General features: G+C 50.2%; 1 long non-coding RNA gene across 2 annotated transcripts in view; it reads right to left on the bottom strand.

The window, feature by feature from the left end:
• LOC143975832 (uncharacterized) overlaps nt 1-14,519 on the bottom strand; it is a 38,117-nt gene extending 23,598 nt beyond the window's left edge. For both annotated transcript variants that reach the window (XR_013272425.1, XR_013272426.1), the window contains exon 1: nt 14,248-14,519. This is a non-coding gene — a long non-coding RNA (uncharacterized LOC143975832). The remainder of the gene's footprint in view (nt 1-14,247) is intronic.
• Nucleotides 14,520-20,618: the final 6,099 nt, after the last annotated feature.

Here is a 20,618-nt window from a genome sequence, read left to right as displayed (position 1 = left end):
GCCAGGCAGTGTGTACAACCCCAAGTACTCCTTTCCAGACTTAGGGTATATAGCACACTCAATCCAAGACCAAAAGAAAAAAAAAAAATAGATGACAAGTTGCAAGTTGGTGTGGTGGCCAGGCAGTGCGTACAACCCCAAGTACTCCTTTCCGGACTCAGGGTATGTTAGCACACTCAAACCTAGACCTAAATAAAAAAAAAATGGATGACAAGTTGCAAGTTGGTGTGGTGGCCAGGCAGTGCGTACAACCCCAAGTACTCCTTTCCGGACTCAGGGTATGTTAGCACACTCAATCCAAGACCAAAAGAAAAAAAAAAAAAAAAAAAATAGATGACAAGTTGCAAGTTGGTGTGGTGGCCAGGCAGTGCGTACAACCCCAAGTACTCCTTTCCGGACTTAGGGTATATAGCACACTCATCCTAGACCAAAAAATAAAAAAAATGGATGACAAGTTGCAAGTTGGTGTGGTGGCCAGGCAGTGCATACAACCCCAGTACTCCTTTCCGGACTTAGGGTATATAGCACACTCAATCCTAGACCAAAAGAAAAAAAAAAATGGATGACAAGTTGCAAGTTGGTGTGGTGGCCAGGCAGTGCATACAACCCCAGTACTCCTTTCCGGAATTAGGGTATATAGCACACTCAATCCTAGACCAAAAGAAAAAAAAAATGGAGAACAAGTTGCAAGTTGGTGTGGTGGCCAGGCAGTGCGTACAACCCCAAATACTCCTTTCCGGACTTAGGGTATATAGCACACTCAATCCTAGACCAAAAGAAAAAAAAAATGGATGGCAAGTTGGTGTGGTGGCCAGGCAGTGCGTACAACCCCAAGTACTCCTTTCCGGACTTAGGGTATATAGCACACTCAATCCTAGACCAAAAAAAAAAATGGATGACAAGTTGCAAGTTGGTGTGGTGGCCAGGCAGTGCGTACAACCCCAAGTACTCCTTTCCGGACTCAGGGTATGTTAGCACACTCAATCCTAGACCAAAAGAAAAAAAAAAAATGGATGACAAGTTGCAAGTTGGTGTGGTGGCCAGGCAGTGCGTACAACCCCAAGTACTCCTTTCCGGACTCAGGGTATGTTAGCACACTCAATCCAAGACCAAAAGAAAAAAAAAATAGATGACAAGTTGCAAGTTGGTGTGGTGGCCAGGCAGTGCGTACAACCCCAAGTACTCCTTTCCGGACTCAGGGTATGTTAGCACACTCAATCCTAGTCCAAAAAGAAAAAAAAATGGATGACAAGTTGCAAGTTGGTGTGGTGGCCAGGCAGTGCGTACAACCCCAAGTACTCCTTTCCGGAATTAGGGTATATAGCACACTCAATCCTAGACCAAAAGAAAAAAAAAATGGAGAACAAGTTGCAAGTTGGTGTGGTGGCCAGGCAGTGCGTACAACCCCAAATACTCCTTTCCGGACTTAGGGTATATAGCACACTCAATCCTAGACCAAAAAAAAAAATGGATGACAAGTTGCAAGTTGGTGTGGTGGCCAGGCAGTGCGTACAACCCCAAGTACTCCTTTCCGGACTTAGGGTATATAGCACACTCAATCCTAGACCAAAAAAAAAAATGGATGAAAAGTTGCAAGTTGGTGTGGTGGCCAGGCAGTGCGTACAACCCCAAGTACTCCTTTCCGGACTCAGGGTATGTTAGCACACTCAATCCTAGACCAAAAGAAAAAAATAAATGGATGACAAGTTGCAAGTTGGTGTGGTGGCCAGGCAGTGCGTACAACCCCAGTACTCCTTTCCGGACTTAGGGTATATAGCACACTCAAACCTAGACAAAAAGTAAAAAAAATATGGATGACAAGTTGCAAGTTGGTGTGGTGGCCAGGCAGTGCGTACAACCCCAAATACTCCTTTCCGGACTTAGGGCATATAGCACACTCAATCCTAGACCAAAAAAAAAAAATGGATGACAAGTTGCAAGTTGGTGTGGTGGCCAGGCAGTGCGTACAACCCCAAGTACTCCTTTCCGGACTCAGGGTATGTTAGCACACTCAATCCTAGACCAAAAGAAAAAAAAAAAATGGATGACAAGTTGCAAGTTGGTGTGGTGGCCAGGCAGTGCGTACAACCCCAAGTACTCCTTTCCGGACTTAGGGTATATAGCACACTCAATCCTAGACCAAAAGAAAAAAAAAAAAAATGGATGACAAGTTGCAAGTTGGTGTGGTGGCCAGGCAGTGCGTACAACCCCAAGTACTCCTTTCCGGACTCAGGGTATGTTAGCACACTCAATCCTAGACCAAAAAAAAAAAAAAAAATGGATGACAAGTTGCAAGTTGGTGTGGTGGCCAGGCAGTGCGTACAACCCCAAGTACTCCTTTCCGGACTCAGGGTATGTTAGCACACTCAATCCAAGACCAAAAGAAAAAAAAAATAGATGACAAGTTGCAAGTTGGTGTGGTGGCCAGGCAGTGCGTACAACCCCAAGTACTCCTTTCCGGACTCAGGGTATGTTAGCACACTCAATCCTAGACCAAAAGAAAAAAAAATGGATGTCAAGTTGCAAGTTGGTGTGGTGGCCAGGCAGTGCGTACAACCCCAAGTACTCCTTTCCGGACTTAGGGTATATAGCACACTCAATCCTAGACCAAAAGAAAAAAAAAAATTGATGACAAGTTGCAAGTTGGTGTGGTGGCCAGGCAGTGCGTACAACCCCAAGTACTCCTTTCCGGACTTAGGGTATATAGCACACTCAATCCTAGACCAAAAGAAAAAAATAAATGGATGACAAGTTGCAAGTTGGTGTGGTGGCCAGGCAGTGCGTACAACCCCAAGTACTCCTTTCCGGACTCAGGGTATGTTAGCACACTCAATCCTAGACCAAAAGAAAAAAAAAATTGATGACAAGTTGCAAGTTGGTGTGGTGGCCAGGCAGTGCGTACAACCCCAAGTACTCCTTTCCGGACTCAGGGTATGTTAGCACACTCAATCCTAGACCAAAAGAAAAAAAAAAAATTGATGACAAGTTGCAAGTTGGTGTGGTGGCCAGGCAGTGCGTACAACCCCAAGTACTCCTTTCCGGACTTAGGGTATATAGCACACTCAATCCTAGACCAAAAGAAAAAAAAAAATGGATGACAAGTTGCAAGTTGGTGTGGTGGCCAGGCAGTGCATACAACCCCAGTACTCCTTTCCGGACTTAGGGTATATAGCACACTCAATCCTAGACCAAAAGAAAAAAAAAATGGATGACAAGTTGCAAGTTGGTGTGGTGGCCAGGCAGTGCGTACAACCCCAAGTACTCCTTTCCGGACTCAGGGTATGTTAGCACACTCAATCCTAGACCAGAAGAAAAAAAAAAAAATGGATGACAAGTTGCAAGTTGGTGTGGTGGCCAGGCAGTGCGTACAACCCCAAGTACTCCTTTCCAGACTCAGGGTATGTTAGCACACTCAATCCTAGACCAAAAGAAAAAAAAAAAATGGATGACAAGTTGCAAGTTGGTGTGGTGGCCAGGCAGTGCGTACAACCCCAAGTACTCCTTTCCAGACTTAGGGTATATAGCACACTCAATCCAAGACCAAAAGAAAAAAAAAAAATAGATGACAAGTTGCAAGTTGGTGTGGTGGCCAGGCAGTGCGTACAACCCCAAGTACTCCTTTCCGGACTCAGGGTATGTTAGCACACTCAAACCTAGACCAAAAGAAAAAAAAAATGGATGACAAGTTGCAAGTTGGTGTGGTGGCCAGGCAGTGCGTACAACCCCAAATACTCCTTTCCGGACTTAGGGCATATAGCACACTCAATCCTAGACCAAAAAAAAAAAATGGATGACAAGTTGCAAGTTGGTGTGGTGGCCAGGCAGTGCGTACAACCCCAAGTACTCCTTTCCAGACTCAGGGTATGTTAGCACACTCAATCCTAGACCAAAAGAAAAAAAAAAATGGATGACAAGTTGCAAGTTGGTGTGGTGGCCAGGCAGTGCGTACAACCCCAAGTACTCCTTTCCGGACTTAGGGTATATAGCACACTCAATCCTAGACCAAAAGAAAAAAAAAAAAAAATGGATGACAAGTTGCAAGTTGGTGTGGTGGCCAGGCAGTGCGTACAACCCCAAGTACTCCTTTCCGGACTCAGGGTATGTTAGCACACTCAATCCTAGACCAAAAAAAAAAAAAAAAAATGGATGACAAGTTGCAAGTTGGTGTGGTGGCCAGGCAGTGCGTACAACCCCAAGTACTCCTTTCCGGACTCAGGGTATGTTAGCACACTCAATCCAAGACCAAAAGAAAAAAAAAATAGATGACAAGTTGCAAGTTGGTGTGGTGGCCAGGCAGTGCGTACAACCCCAAGTACTCCTTTCCGGACTCAGGGTATGTTAGCACACTCAATCCTAGACCAAAAGAAAAAAAAATGGATGTCAAGTTGCAAGTTGGTGTGGTGGCCAGGCAGTGCGTACAACCCCAAGTACTCCTTTCCGGACTTAGGGTATATAGCACACTCAATCCTAGACCAAAAGAAAAAAAAAAAAATTGATGACAAGTTGCAAGTTGGTGTGGTGGCCAGGCAGTGCGTACAACCCCAAGTACTCCTTTCCGGACTTAGGGTATATAGCACACTCAATCCTAGACCAAAAGAAAAAAATAAATGGATGACAAGTTGCAAGTTGGTGTGGTGGCCAGGCAGTGCGTACAACCCCAAGTACTCCTTTCCGGACTCAGGGTATGTTAGCACACTCAATCCTAGACCAAAAGAAAAAAAAAAATTGATGACAAGTTGCAAGTTGGTGTGGTGGCCAGGCAGTGCGTACAACCCCAAGTACTCCTTTCCGGACTCAGGGTATGTTAGCACACTCAATCCTAGACCAAAAGAAAAAAAAAAAATTGATGACAAGTTGCAAGTTGGTGTGGTGGCCAGGCAGTGCGTACAACCCCAAGTACTCCTTTCCGGACTTAGGGTATATAGCACACTCAATCCTAGACCAAAAGAAAAAAAAAAATGGATGACAAGTTGCAAGTTGGTGTGGTGGCCAGGCAGTGCATACAACCCCAGTACTCCTTTCCGGACTTAGGGTATATAGCACACTCAATCCTAGACCAAAAGAAAAAAAAAATGGATGACAAGTTGCAAGTTGGTGTGGTGGCCAGGCAGTGCGTACAACCCCAAGTACTCCTTTCCGGACTCAGGGTATGTTAGCACACTCAATCCTAGACCAGAAGAAAAAAAAAAATGGATGACAAGTTGCAAGTTGGTGTGGTGGCCAGGCAGTGCGTACAACCCCAAGTACTCCTTTCCAGACTCAGGGTATGTTAGCACACTCAATCCTAGACCAAAAGAAAAAAAAAAAATGGATGACAAGTTGCAAGTTGGTGTGGTGGCCAGGCAGTGCGTACAACCCCAAGTACTCCTTTCCAGACTTAGGGTATATAGCACACTCAATCCAAGACCAAAAGAAAAAAAAAAAATAGATGACAAGTTGCAAGTTGGTGTGGTGGCCAGGCAGTGCGTACAACCCCAAGTACTCCTTTCCGGACTCAGGGTATGTTAGCACACTCAAACCTAGACCAAAAGAAAAAAAAATGGATGACAAGTTGCAAGTTGGTGTGGTGGCCAGGCAGTGCGTACAACCCCAAGTACTCCTTTCCGGACTCAGGGTATGTTAGCACACTCAATCCTAGACCAAAAGAAAAAAAAAAAATGGATGACAAGTTGCAAGTTGGTGTGGTGGCCAGGCAGTGCGTACAACCCCAAGTACTCCTTTCCAGACTTAGGGTATATAGCACACTCAATCCAAGACCAAAAGAAAAAAAAAAATAGATGACAAGTTGCAAGTTGGTGTGGTGGCCAGGCAGTGCGTACAACCCCAAGTACTCCTTTCCGGACTTAGGGTATATAGCACACTCATCCTAGACCAAAAAATAAAAAAAAATGGATGACAAGTTGCAAGTTGGTGTGGTGGCCAGGCAGTGCGTACAACCCCAGTACTCCTTTCCGGACTTAGGGTATATAGCACACTCATACCTAGACCAAAAGAAAAACAAAAAATGGATGACAAGTTGCAAGTTGGTGTGGTGGCCAGGCAGTGCGTACAACCCCAAGTACTCCTTTCCGGACTTAGGGTATATAGCACACTCAATCCTAGACCAAAAAAAAAAAAAAAAATGGATGACAAGTTGCAAGTTGGTGTGGTGGCCAGGCAATGCATACAACCCCAGTACTCCTTTCCGGACTTAGGGTATATAGCACACTCAATCCTAGACCAAAAGAAAAAAAAAATGGATGACAAGTTGCAAGTTGGTGTGGTGGCCAGGCAGTGCATACAACCCCAGTACTCCTTTCCTGACTTAGGGTATATAGCACACTCAATCCTAGACCAAAAGAAAAACAAAAAATGGATGACAAGTTGCAAGTTGGTGTGGTGGCCAGGCAGTGCGTACAACCCCAAGTACTCCTTTCCGGACTTAGGGTATATAGCACACTCAATCCTAGACCAAAAAAAAAAAAAAAAAATGGATGACAAGTTGCAAGTTGGTGTGGTGGCCAGGCAATGCATACAACCCCAGTACTCCTTTCCGGACTTAGGGTATATAGCACACTCAATCCTAGACCAAAAGAAAAAAAAAATGGATGACAAGTTGCAAGTTGGTGTGGTGGCCAGGCAGTGCATACAACCCCAGTACTCCTTTCCTGACTTAGGGTATATAGCACACTCAATCCTAGACCAAAAGAAAAAAAAAAATGGATGACAAGTTGCAAGTTGGTGTGGTGGCCAGGCAGTGCATACAACCCCAGTACTCCTTTCCGGACTTAGGGTATATAGCACACTCATACCTAGACCAAAAGAAAAACAAAAAATGGATGACAAGTTGCAAGTTGGTGTGGTGGCCAGGCAGTGCGTACAACCCCAAGTACTCCTTTCCGGACTTAGGGTATATAGCACACTCAATCCTAGACCAAAAAAAAAAAAAAAATGGATGACAAGTTGCAAGTTGGTGTGGTGGCCAGGCAATGCATACAACCCCAGTACTCCTTTCCGGACTTAGGGTATATAGCACACTCAATCCTAGACCAAAAGAAAAAAAAAATGGATGACAAGTTGCAAGTTGGTGTGGTGGCCAGGCAGTGCATACAACCCCAGTACTCCTTTCCTGACTTAGGGTATATAGCACACTCAATCCTAGACCAAAAGAAAAAAAAAATGGATGACAAGTTGCAAGTTGGTGTGGTGGCCAGGCAGTGCATACAACCCCAGTACTCCTTTCCGGACTTAGGGTATATAGCACACTCAATCCTAGACCAAAAGAAAAAAAAAATGGATGACAAGTTGCAAGTTGGTGTGGTGGCCAGGCAGTGCATACAACCCCAGTACTCCTTTCCGGACTTAGGGTATATAGCACACTCAATCCTAGACCAAAAGAAAAAAAAAATGGATGACAAGTTGCAAGTTGGTGTGGTGGCCAGGCAGTGCGTACAACCCCAAATACTCCTTTCCGGACTTAGGGCATATAGCACACTCAATCCTAGACCAAAAAAAAAAAATGGATGACAAGTTGCAAGTTGGTGTGGTGGCCAGGCAGTGCGTACAACCCCAAGTACTCCTTTCCGGACTCAGGGTATGTTAGCACACTCAATCCTAGACCAAAAGAAAAAAAAAAAAATGGATGACAAGTTGCAAGTTGGTGTGGTGGCCAGGCAGTGCGTACAACCCCAAATACTCCTTTCCGGACTCAGGGTATGTTAGCACACTCAATCCTAGACCAAAAGAAAAAAAAAAAAATGGATGACAAGTTGCAAGTTGGTGTGGTGGCCAGGCAGTGCGTACAACCCCAAGTACTCCTTTCCGGACTTAGGGTATATAGCACACTCAATCCTAGACCAAAAGAAAAAAAAAAAAAATGGATGACAAGTTGCAAGTTGGTGTGGTGGCCAGGCAGTGCGTACAACCCCAAGTACTCCTTTCCGGACTCAGGGTATGTTAGCACACTCAATCCTAGACCAAAAGAAAAAAAAATGGATGACAAGTTGCAAGTTGGTGTGGTGGCCAGGCAGTGCGTACAACCCCAGTACTCCTTTCCAGACTTAGGGTATATAGCACACTCAAACCTAGACCAAAAGTAAAAAAAATATGGATGACAAGTTGCAAGTTGGTGTGGTGGCCAGGCAGTGCGTACAACCCCAAGTACTCCTTTCCGGACTTAGGGTATATAGCACACTCAATCCTAGACCAAAAGAAAAAAAAAAAAAAATGGATGACAAGTTGCAAGTTGGTGTGGTGGCCAGGCAGTGCGTACAACCCCAAGTACTCCTTTCCGGACTCAGGGTATGTTAGCACACTCAATCCTAGACCAAAAAAAAAAAAAAAATGGATGACAAGTTGCAAGTTGGTGTGGTGGCCAGGCAGTGCGTACAACCCCAAGTACTCCTTTCCGGACTCAGGGTATGTTAGCACACTCAATCCAAGACCAAAAGAAAAAAAAAATAGATGACAAGTTGCAAGTTGGTGTGGTGGCCAGGCAGTGCGTACAACCCCAAGTACTCCTTTCCGGACTCAGGGTATGTTAGCACACTCAATCCTAGACCAAAAGAAAAAAAAATGGATGTCAAGTTGCAAGTTGGTGTGGTGGCCAGGCAGTGCGTACAACCCCAGTACTCCTTTCCAGACTTAGGGTATATAGCACACTCAAACCTAGACCAAAAGTAAAAAAAATATGGATGACAAGTTGCAAGTTGGTGTGGTGGCCAGGCAGTGCGTACAACCCCAAGTACTCCTTTCCGGACTTAGGGTATATAGCACACTCAATCCTAGACCAAAAGAAAAAAATAAATGGATGACAAGTTGCAAGTTGGTGTGGTGGCCAGGCAGTGCGTACAACCCTAAGTACTCCTTTCCGGACTCAGGGTATGTTAGCACACTCAATCCTAGACCAAAAGAAAAAAAAAAATTGATGACAAGTTGCAAGTTGGTGTGGTGGCCAGGCAGTGCGTACAACCCCAAGTACTCCTTTCCGGACTCAGGGTATGTTAGCACACTCAATCCTAGACCAAAAGAAAAAAAAAAAATTGATGACAAGTTGCAAGTTGGTGTGGTGGCCAGGCAGTGCGTACAACCCCAAGTACTCCTTTCCGGACTTAGGGTATATAGCACACTCAATCCTAGACCAAAAGAAAAAAAAAATGGATGACAAGTTGCAAGTTGGTGTGGTGGCCAGGCAGTGCATACAACCCCAGTACTCCTTTCCGGACTTAGGGTATATAGCACACTCAATCCTAGACCAAAAGAAAAAAAAAATGGATGACAAGTTGCAAGTTGGTGTGGTGGCCAGGCAGTGCGTACAACCCCAAGTACTCCTTTCCGGACTCAGGGTATGTTAGCACACTCAATCCTAGACCAAAAGAAAAAAAAAAAATGGATGACAAGTTGCAAGTTGGTGTGGTGGCCAGGCAGTGCGTACAACCCCAAGTACTCCTTTCCAGACTCAGGGTATGTTAGCACACTCAATCCTAGACCAAAAGAAAAAAAAAAAATGGATGACAAGTTGCAAGTTGGTGTGGTGGCCAGGCAGTGCGTACAACCCCAAGTACTCCTTTCCAGACTTAGGGTATATAGCACACTCAATCCAAGACCAAAAGAAAAAAAAAAAATAGATGACAAGTTGCAAGTTGGTGTGGTGGCCAGGCAGTGCGTACAACCCCAAGTACTCCTTTCCGGACTCAGGGTATGTTAGCACACTCAAACCTAGACCAAAAGAAAAAAAAAATGGATGACAAGTTGCAAGTTGGTGTGGTGGCCAGGCAGTGCGTACAACCCCAAGTACTCCTTTCCGGACTCAGGGTATGTTAGCACACTCAATCCTAGACCAAAAGAAAAAAAAAAAATGGATGACAAGTTGCAAGTTGGTGTGGTGGCCAGGCAGTGCGTACAACCCCAAGTACTCCTTTCCAGACTTAGGGTATATAGCACACTCAATCCAAGACCAAAAGAAAAAAAAAAAAATAGATGACAAGTTGCAAGTTGGTGTGGTGGCCAGGCAGTGCGTACAACCCCAAGTACTCCTTTCCGGACTTAGGGTATATAGCACACTCATCCTAGACCAAAAAATAAAAAAAATGGATGACAAGTTGCAAGTTGGTGTGGTGGCCAGGCAGTGCATACAACCCCAGTACTCCTTTCCGGACTTAGGGTATATAGCACACTCAATCCTAGACCAAAAGAAAAAAAAAATGGATGACAAGTTGCAAGTTGGTGTGGTGGCCAGGCAGTGCATACAACCCCAGTACTCCTTTCCGGAATTAGGGTATATAGCACACTCAATCCTAGACCAAAAAAAAAAAAAAATGGAGAACAAGTTGCAAGTTGGTGTGGTGGCCAGGCAGTGCGTACAACCCCAAATACTCCTTTCCGGACTTAGGGTATATAGCACACTCAATCCTAGACCAAAAGAAAAAAAAAAAATGGATGACAAGTTGCAAGTTGGTGTGGTGGCCAGGCAGTGCGTACAACCCCAAGTACTCCTTTCCGGACTTAGGGTATATAGCACACTCAATCCTAGACCAAAAAAAAAAAATGGATGAAAAGTCGCAAGTTGGTGTGGTGGCCAGGCAGTGCGTACAACCCCAAGTACTCCTTTCCGGACTCAGGGTATGTTAGCACACTCAATCCTAGACCAAAAGAAAAAAATAAATGGATGACAAGTTGCAAGTTGGTGTGGTGGCCAGGCAGTGCGTACAACCCCAAGTACTCCTTTCCGGACTCAGGGTATGTTAGCACACTCAATCCTAGACCAAAAGAAAAAAAAATGGATGACAAGTTGCAAGTTGGTGTGGTGGCCAGGCAGTGCGTACAACCCCAAGTACTCCTTTCTGGACTCAGGGTATGTTAGCACACTCAATCCTAGACCAAAAGAAAAAAAAAAAAAAAAAAAATGGATGACAAGTTGCAAGTTGGTGTGGTGGCCAGGCAGTGCGTACAACCCCAGTACTCCTTTCCGGACTTAAGGTATATAGCACACTCAAACCTAGACAAAAAGTAAAAAAAATATGGATGACAAGTTGCAAGTTGGTGTGGTGGCCAGGCAGTGCGTACAACCCCAAGTACTCCTTTCCGGACTCAGGGTATGTTAGCACACTCAATCCTAGACCAAAAGAAAAAAATAAATGGATGACAAGTTGCAAGTTGGTGTGGTGGCCAGGCAGTGCGTACAACCCCAAGTACTCCTTTCCGGACTTAGGGTATATAGCACACTCAATCCTAGACCAAAAGAAAAAAAAAATGGATGACAAGTTGCAAGTTGGTGTGGTGGCCAGGCAGTGCGTACAACCCCAAGTACTCCTTTCCAGACTTAGGGTATATAGCACACTCAATCCAAGACCAAAAGAAAAAAAAAAAATAGATGACAAGTTGCAAGTTGGTGTGGTGGCCAGGCAGTGCGTACAACCCCAAGTACTCCTTTCCGGACTTAGGGTATATAGCACACTCATCCTAGACCAAAAAATAAAAAAAATGGATGACAAGTTGCAAGTTGGTGTGGTGGCCAGGCAGTGCATACAACCCCAGTACTCCTTTCCGGACTTAGGGTATATAGCACACTCAATCCTAGACCAAAAGAAAAAAAAAATGGATGACAAGTTGCAAGTTGGTGTGGTGGCCAGGCAGTGCATACAACCCCAGTACTCCTTTCCGGAATTAGGGTATATAGCACACTCAATCCTAGACCAAAAGAAAAAAAAAATGGAGAACAAGTTGCAAGTTGGTGTGGTGGCCAGGCAGTGCGTACAACCCCAAATACTCCTTTCCGGACTTAGGGTATATAGCACACTCAATCCTAGACCAAAAGAAAAAAAAAAAATGGATGACAAGTTGCAAGTTGGTGTGGTGGCCAGGCAGTGCGTACAACCCCAAGTACTCCTTTCCGGACTTAGGGTATATAGCACACTCAATCCTAGACCAAAAAAAAAAATGGATGAAAAGTTGCAAGTTGGTGTGGTGGCCAGGCAGTGCGTACAACCCCAAGTACTCCTTTCCGGACTCAGGGTATGTTAGCACACTCAATCCTAGACCAAAAGAAAAAAATAAATGGATGACAAGTTGCAAGTTGGTGTGGTGGCCAGGCAGTGCGTACAACCCCAAGTACTCCTTTCCGGACTCAGGGTATGTTAGCACACTCAATCCTAGACCAAAAGAAAAAAAAATGGATGACAAGTTGCAAGTTGGTGTGGTGGCCAGGCAGTGCGTACAACCCCAAGTACTCCTTTCTGGACTCAGGGTATGTTAGCACACTCAATCCTAGACCAAAAGAAAAAAAAAAAAAATGGATGACAAGTTGCAAGTTGGTGTGGTGGCCAGGCAGTGCGTACAACCCCAGTACTCCTTTCCAGACTTAAGGTATATAGCACACTCAAACCTAGACAAAAAGTAAAAAAAATATGGATGACAAGTTGCAAGTTGGTGTGGTGGCCAGGCAGTGCGTACAACCCCAAGTACTCCTTTCCGGACTCAGGGTATGTTAGCACACTCAATCCTAGACCAAAAGAAAAAAATAAATGGATGACAAGTTGCAAGTTGGTGTGGTGGCCAGGCAGTGCGTACAACCCCAAGTACTCCTTTCCGGACTTAGGGTATATAGCACACTCAATCCTAGACCAAAAGAAAAAAATAAATGGATGACAAGTTGCAAGTTGGTGTGGTGGCCAGGCAGTGCGTACAACCCCAAGTACTCCTTTCCGGACTCAGGGTATGTTAGCACACTCAATCCTAGACCAAAAGAAAAAAAAAATTGATGACAAGTTGCAAGTTGGTGTGGTGGCCAGGCAGTGCGTACAACCCCAAGTACTCCTTTCCGGACTCAGGGTATGTTAGCACACTCAATCCTAGACCAAAAGAAAAAAAAAAAAATTGATGACAAGTTGCAAGTTGGTGTGGTGGCCAGGCAGTGCGTACAACCCCAAGTACTCCTTTCCGGACTTAGGGTATATAGCACACTCAATCCTAGACCAAAAGAAAAAAAAAAATGGATGACAAGTTGCAAGTTGGTGTGGTGGCCAGGCAGTGCGTACAACCCCAAGTACTCCTTTCCGGACTCAGGGTATGTTAGCACACTCAAACGTAGACCAAAAGAAAAAAAAAATGGATGACAAGTTGCAAGTTGGTGTGGTAGCCAGGCAGTGCGTACAACCCCAAGTACTCCTTTCCGGACTTAGGGTATATAGCACACTCATCCTAGACCAAAAGAAAAACAAAAAATGGATGACAAGTTGCAAGTTGCTGTGGTGGCCAGGCAGTGCGTACAACCCCAAGTACTCCTTTCCGGACTCAGGGTATGTTAGCACACTCAATCCTAGACCAAAATAAAAAAAAATAAAATGGATGACAAGTTGCAAGTTGGTGTGGTGGCCAGGCAGTGCGTACAACCCCAAGTACTCCTTTCCGGACTTAGGGTATATAGCACACTCAATCCTAGACCAAAAGAAAAAAAAAAAATATGGATGACAAGTTGCAAGTTGGTGTGGTGGCCAGGCAGTGCGTACAACCCCAAGTACTCCTTTCCGGACTTAGGGTATGTAGCACACTCAATCCTGGAGTAAGAATGATTTCTGCTCCCCCAGTCAGTGACATCTCCAGGTCGCACACACTGAGGGAACACATATTTACCCCTTCCCTGCCAGGAACAAGTACACAGTAATTAGTGCATATTCATAGCACTGATCGCTGTATAAATGTCACTGGTCCAAAAAAAGTGTTAAAAGTGTCTTATCTGTGCGTCACAATACCGAAAAAAAAAAAAAAAACCCACCCCACATGCAGATCACCGCCATTGATATAAAAAAAAAAATGTACATGAATTATAAAAATGCAATAAATCTTTCCCATAGTTTGTAGGCGCTATAACTTTTGCGCAAACCAATCAATATATACACTTACTGCATCTGTTTACCAAAAATATGTAGACTATATATTGGCCTAAACTGATGAAGAAATTTGTTTTATTTATTTATTTTTTTTAAAAACATTTTTTGGGCATATAGAAAAAAAAAAAAAAACACAATATTTATCTTTAAGTGTCGCTTTTTGTTTACAGCACAAAAAAAAATACATATATTAATTTTTATTATTTATTATTAATTTATTAAGTAAATATTTAATTAAATATATATATTAATTTTTGGTGGGGAAAAAAATAATTTAGTTTGGGTACAGCAGTGCCGTATTGCAAAAAAAATAGCCTGGCCATTAAGGGGGTAAAATCTCCCGGGACTGAAGTAGTCAATGTAAAGACCTTCAAACACTCACGGTCAGGAAGCTCCTTGTAGGTGACAGTGATATAGAAGCAATCGGCATGCTATCCGATGTGGCCGGGTACTCCAGGCAAACACGTCCGCACTCTTCCCCGCAGCAGAGCATCTGCCGCTCTGCCAGCCAGTGTTGAGTATTTATATTCCGTTCAACCAATCACAGGACAGAACAGCCAAATCCCCTATAACGTCCCTGGTTGCCATAGTAACAGCTGCAGGTCTCGTTAACAAGTCACGTGACGCGACTCAACGGCTGATTGCTTGTGGGGACAAGGCAGGCTGCTCTTTAAGCCCGCGCCAGTCCCCTATCTTTTCCGCGGCAGCCCGGCTGCCAGGCCAGCTCAGGCTCAGCCATGGGCACCAGGGGTACAGATACATGAAGGGGGAGGGGCTAGAGGAGAGACCCAGGGGTAGTGATACATGAAGGGGGAGGGGCTAGAGGAGAGACCTCTCAACGGCCGCCAGTAGAGTTAAGCCTTTGGAGCTTGGGGGCGTGGCCACGAAGGGGAGGAGCCTGATGCAGCCCCGGATCAGAGACATAGTAAGTGTGGCCACCTGTAACCCGAATAGGAGGAGGGGGTGGGGCGGCTGTACAGAGAAGAATCATTCCCTCCATCCTCCTCCCGCAGTCTCTGAATGCTTCTCCTCCTCTCCCTCTTCCAGGATTTCATGTACTGCGGGAGGAGGATGGGGAGAAATATTCTTCTCTATGCAGCCGCCCCACCCCCTCCTCCTATCCTTATCTCTACCCCTCCCCCCCCACAGTGCTCCCCACCTCCTCCATGCCCTCCGCCTCTCTCTCCCTGTGCTCTCCACCTCCCCCCATGCTCTATGCTGCCCACCTGTGCCCTGCTCCTCAACCCCTGTGCCCGCCATCTTCCTCCTGTGCTTTCCACCTCCACCATGTTCTACACTGCCCTCTGCCTCTCTCTCTTTTCTCTCCACCGCCCTCCATCTCTCTCCCTGTGCTCTCTAGCCCCCCCATGCTCTATGGTGCCCACCTGTGGTCTCTAGCCCCCCCCCCCCCAGTGCTCTCCAGCCCCCCCCTGTGATCTCCACCTCCCTCATGCTCTACACTGCCCCCCTGTACCCTACGCCTCTCCCCTCTGTGCTCTCCGCCTTCCCCCTGTGCTTTTTTACCTCCCCCTGTGCTCTCCACCTCCGCCCATGCTCTATGCTCTCCCCCTGTGCTCTTCACCTCCCCCAGTGCTCTCCACCTCCCTTCTGTGCTCCCCACCTCCCCCCATGCTCGCTGCTGCTCTCCGCCTCTCTCCCTGTGCTCTCCACCTCCCCTCATGCTCTTCGCTGTCCCCTATGCCCTCCACTTCTCCCCTAGTGCTATCAAGCCCCACCCCGTGCTCTGCTCCTCCCTCCTGGGCTTTCCACCACCCCCCATGCTCTACAGTGCCCCCCTGTGCCCTCCACCTCTCCTCCCTGTGCTTTTTTACCTCTCCCTGTGCTCTCCACCTCCCCCCATGCTCTACGCTCTCCCCAGTGCTCTCCAGCCCCCCTGTGCTCTCCACCTCTCCCCAGTGCTCTCCAGCCCCCCTGTGCTCTCCACCTCCACCCAGTGCTCTCCACCTCCCCCATGCTCTATGCTGCCCCACTGTGCTCTCCACCTCCTCCCATGTTCTACGCTGTCCCCCTGTGCTTTTTTACCTCCCCCTGTGCTCTCCACCTCCGCCTTGCTCTACGCTCTCCCCAGTGCTCTCCAGCCCCCCAGTGCTCTCCAGCCCCCCCCAGTGCCCTCCAGCCCCCCCCCCAGTGCTCTCCACCTCCCTTCTGGACTCTCCGCTGCCCCCCTGTGCTCTCCGTCTCTCTCCCTGTGCTCTCCGCTGCCCCCCTGTGCCCTCCGCCTCTCCTCCCTGTGCTTTTTTACCTCCCCCTGTGCTCTCCACCTCCCCCCATGCTCTACGCTCTCCCCAGTGCTCTCCAGCCCCCCTGTGCTCTCCACCTCCCCCAGTGCTCTCCAGCCCCCCCCCAGTGCTCTCCAGCCACCCCCAGTGCTCTCCACCTCCCTTCTGGGCTCTCCGCTGCCCCCCTGTGCTCTCCGTCTCTCTCCCTGTGCTCTCCGCTGCCCCCCTGTGCTCTCCGTCTCTCTTCCTGTGCTCTTCACCTCCCCTCGTGCTCTCCGCTGCCCCCCCCGTGCCCTCCACTTCTCCCCCATTGCTATCCAGCCCACCCCGTGCTCTCCTCCTCCCTCCTAGGCACTCCACCACCCCCCATGCTCTACACTGCCCCCCTGTGCCCTCCACCTCTCCTTCCTGTTCTTTTTTACCTCCCCCTGTGCTCTCCACCTCCCCCCATGCTCTACGCTCTCCCCAGTGCTCTCCAGCCCCCCTGTGCTCTCCACCTCCACCCAGTGCTCTCCACCTCCCCCATGCTCTATGCTGCCCCACTGTGCTCTCCACCTCCTCCCATGTTCTACGCTGCCCCCCTGTGCACTTCACCTCCCCCAATGCTCTTTAGCACCCCCAAGTGCTCTCCAGCCCCCCTGTTCTCGCCACCTCCCTTCTGTATTCTCCACCTCCCCATGCTCTATGCTGCTCCCCTGTGACCTCCGTCTTTCCTCCCGCGATCTCCACCTCCCCCATGCTCTACGCTGCCCCCTGTGCCCTCCGCCTCTCCCCCTGTGCTTTTCACCTCCCCCTGTGATCTCCACCTCCCCCATGCTCTATGCTGCCCACCTGTGCCCTGCTCCTCAACCCCTGTGCCCGCCATCTTCCTCCTGTGCTTTCCACCTCCGCCATGTTCTACACTGCCCTCTGCCTCTCCCTCTTTTCTCTTCACCGACCTCTCTTCTCTCCACCGCCCTCCATCTCTCTCCCTGTGCTCTCTAGCCCCTCCATGCTCTATGGTGCCCACCTGTGGTCTCTAGCCCCCCCCCCAGTGCTCTCCAGCCCCCCCCCCCTGTGATCTCCACCTCCCTCATGCTCTACACTGCCCCCCTGTGCCCTACGCCTCTCCCCTCTGTGCTCTCCGCCTTCCCCCTGTGCTTTTTTACCTCCCCCTGTGCTCTCCACCTCCGCCCATGCTCTACGCTCTCCCCCTGTGCTCTTCACCTCCCCCAGTGCTCTCCACCTCCCTTCTGTGCTCCCCACCTCCCCCCATGCTCGCTGCTGCTCTCCGTCTCTCTCCCTGTGCTCTCCACCTCCCCCCCATGCTCTTCGCTGTCCCCTATGCCCTCCACTTCTCCCCCAGTGCTATCAAGCCCCACCCCGTGCTCTGCTCCTCCCTCCTGGGCTTTCCACCACCCCCATGCTCTACAGTGCCCCCCTGTGCCCTCCGCCTCTCCTCCCTGTGCTTTTTTACCTCCCCCTGTGCTCTCCACCTCCCCCCATGCTCTACGCTCTCGCCAGTGCTCTCCAGCCCCCCTGTGCTCTCCACCTCCCCCAGTGCTCTCCAGCCCCCCCCAGTGCTCTCCAGCCCCCCCCCAGTGCTCTCCAGCCACCCCCAGTGCTCTCCACCTCCCTTCTGGGCTCTCCGCTGCCCCCCTGTGCTCTCCGTCTCTCTCCCTGTGCTCTCCGCTGCCCCCCTGTGCTCTCCGTCTCTCTTCCTGTGCTCTTCACCTCCCCTCGTGCTCTCCGCTGCCCCCCCGTGCCCTCCACTTCTCCCGCATTGCTATCCAGCCCCCCCCCCGTGCTCTCCTCCTCCCTCCTAGGCACTCCACCACCCCCCATGCTCTACACTGCCCCCCTGTGCCCTCCACCTCTCCTTCCTGTTCTTTTTTACCTCCCCCTGTGCTCTCCACCTCCCCCCATGCTCTACGCTCTCCCCAGTGCTCTCCAGCCCCCCTGTGCTCTCCACCTCCACCCAGTGCTCTCCACCTCCCCCATGCTCTATGCTGCCCCACTGTGCTCTCCACCTCCTCCCATGTTCTACGCTGCCCCCCTGTGCACTTCACCTCCCCCAATGCTCTTTAGCACCCCCAAGTGCTCTCCAGCCCCCCTGTTCTCGCCACCTCCCTTCTGTGTTCTCCACCTCCCCATGCTCTATGCTGCTCCCCTGTGACCTCCGTCTTTCCTCCCGCGTTCTCCACCTCCCCCATGCTCTACGCTGCCCCCTGTGCCCTCCGCCTCTCCCCCTGTGCTTTTCACCTCCCCCTGTGATCTCCACCTCCCCCATGCTCTATGCTGCCCACCTGTGCCCTGCGCCTCAACCCCTGTGCTCTCCATCTTCCTCCTGTGCTCTCCACCCCCCCATGCTCTACGCTGCCCCCTGTGCTCTGCACCTCACCCCCTGTGCTCTCCATCTCCCTCCTGTGCTCTCCACCTCCCCCATGCTCTACACTGCCCTCTGCCTCTCCCCCTGTGCTCTTCACCACCCTCCATCTCTCTCCCTGTGCTCTTCACCACCCTCCATCTCTCTCCCTGTGCTCTACGCTGCCCCCCAGTGCTCTCTAGCCCCCCCATGCTCTATGATGCCCACCTGTGCTCTCTAGCCCCCCCCAGTGCTCTCCAGCCCCCCCTGTGATCTCCACCTCCCTCATGCTCTACACTGCCCCCCTGTGCCCTACGCCTCTCCCCCATTGAACTCCGCCTAGCCCCTGTTCTCTCCACCTCCTCTCATGCTCTCTGCTGCTCTCCGCCTCCCCCCTGTGCTCTCCGCCTTCCCCCTGTGCTTTTTTACCTCCCCCTGTGCTCTCCACCTCCGCCATGCTCTACGCTCTCCCCCTGTGCTCTTCACCTCCCCCAGTGCTCGCCACCTCCCTTCTGTGCTCTCCACCTCCCCCCATGCTCTTCGCTGTCCCCTATGCCCTCCACTTCTCCCCCAGTGCTATCAAGCCCCCCCCCCGTGCTCTCCTCCTCCCTCCTGGGCTTTCCACCACCCCCCATGCTCTACACTACCCCCCTGTGCCCTCCGCCTCTCGTCCCTGTGCTTTTTTACCCCCCCCCCTGTGCTCTCCACCTCCCCCTGTGCTCTCCACCTCCCCCTGTGCTCTCCAGCCCCCCCCAGTGCTCTCCACCTCCCTTCTGGGCTCTCCGCTGCCCCCCTGTGCTCTCCGTCTCTCTCCATGTGCTCTCCACCTCCCCCATGCTCTCCGCTGCCCCCTGTGCTCTCCGTCTCTCTTCCTGTGCTCTTCACCTCCCCTCGTGCTCTCCACTGCCCCCCCGTGCTCTCCTCCTCCCTCCTAGGCACTCCACCACCCCCCATGCTCTACACTGCCCCCCTGTGCCCTCCACCTCTCCTCCCTGTGCTTTTTTACCTCCCCCTGTGCTCTCCACCTCCCCCCATGCTCTACGCTCTCCAGCCCCCCTGTGCTCTCCACCTCCCCCATGCTCTATGCTGCCCCACTGTGCTCTCCACCTCCTCCCATGTTCTACACTGCCCCCCTGTGCACTTCACCTCCCCCAATGCTCTTTAGCACCCCCAAGTGCTCTCCAGCCCCCCTGTTCTCGCCACCTCCCTTCTGTGTTCTCCACCTCCCCATGCTCTATGCTGCTCCCCTGTGACCTCCGTCTTTCCTCCCACACTCTCCACCTCCCCCATGCTCTACGCTGCCCCCTGTGCCCTCTGCCTCTCCCCCTGTGCCCTCCATCTTCCTCCTGTGCTCTCCACCCCCCCATGCTCTACGCTGCCCCCTGTGCCCTCCACCTCTCCTCCCTGTGCTTTTTTACCTCCCCCTGTGCTCTCCATCTCCCTCCTGTGCTCTCCACCTCCCCCATGCTCTACACTGCCCTCTGCCTCTCCCCCTGTGCTCTTCACCGCCCTCCATCTCTCTCCCTGTGCTCTACACTGCCCCCCAGTGCTCTCTAGCCCCCCATGCTCTATGGTGCCCACCTGTGCTCTCCAGCCCCCCTGTGATCTCCACCTCCGTCATGCTCTATACTGCCCCCCTGTGCCCTACGCCTCTCCCCCATTGAACTCCGCCTAGCCCCTGTTCTCTTTACTTCCTTTCATGCTCTCTGCTGCTCTCCGCCTCCCCCCTGTGCTCTCTGCCTCCCCTCTGTGCTCTCCACCTTTCCCCTGTGCTTTTTTACCTCCCCCTGTGCTCTCCACCTCCGCCCATGCTCTACGCTCTCCCCCTGTGCTCTTCACCTCCCCCAGTGCTCTCCACCTCCCTTCTGTGCTCCCCACCTCCCCCCATGCTCGCTGCTGCTCTCCGCCTCTCTCCCTGTGCTCTCCACCTCCCCCCATGCTCTTCGCTGTCCCCTATGCCCTCCACTTCTCCCCAGTGCTATCAAGCCCCCCCTCCCCCGTGCTCTCTTCCTCCCGCCTGGGCTTTCCACCACCCCCCATGCTCTACACTGCCCCCCTGTGCCCTCCGCCTCTCGTCCCTGTGCTGTTTTACCTCCCCCTGTGCTCTCCACCTCCCCATGTGCTCTCCACCTCCCCCTGTGCTCTCCACCTCCCCCAGTGCTCTCCACC

This window comes from Lithobates pipiens, unplaced genomic scaffold (genome assembly GCF_037356315.1).
Source record: "Lithobates pipiens isolate NorthernLeopardFrog02 unplaced genomic scaffold, aLitPip1_a1.2 Scaffold_13, whole genome shotgun sequence".
Lineage (NCBI taxonomy): Eukaryota > Metazoa > Chordata > Amphibia > Anura > Ranidae > Lithobates > Lithobates pipiens.
The sequence above is the reverse complement of the archived record's forward strand: the minus strand, read 5'-3'. Positions and strand labels throughout refer to the sequence as shown.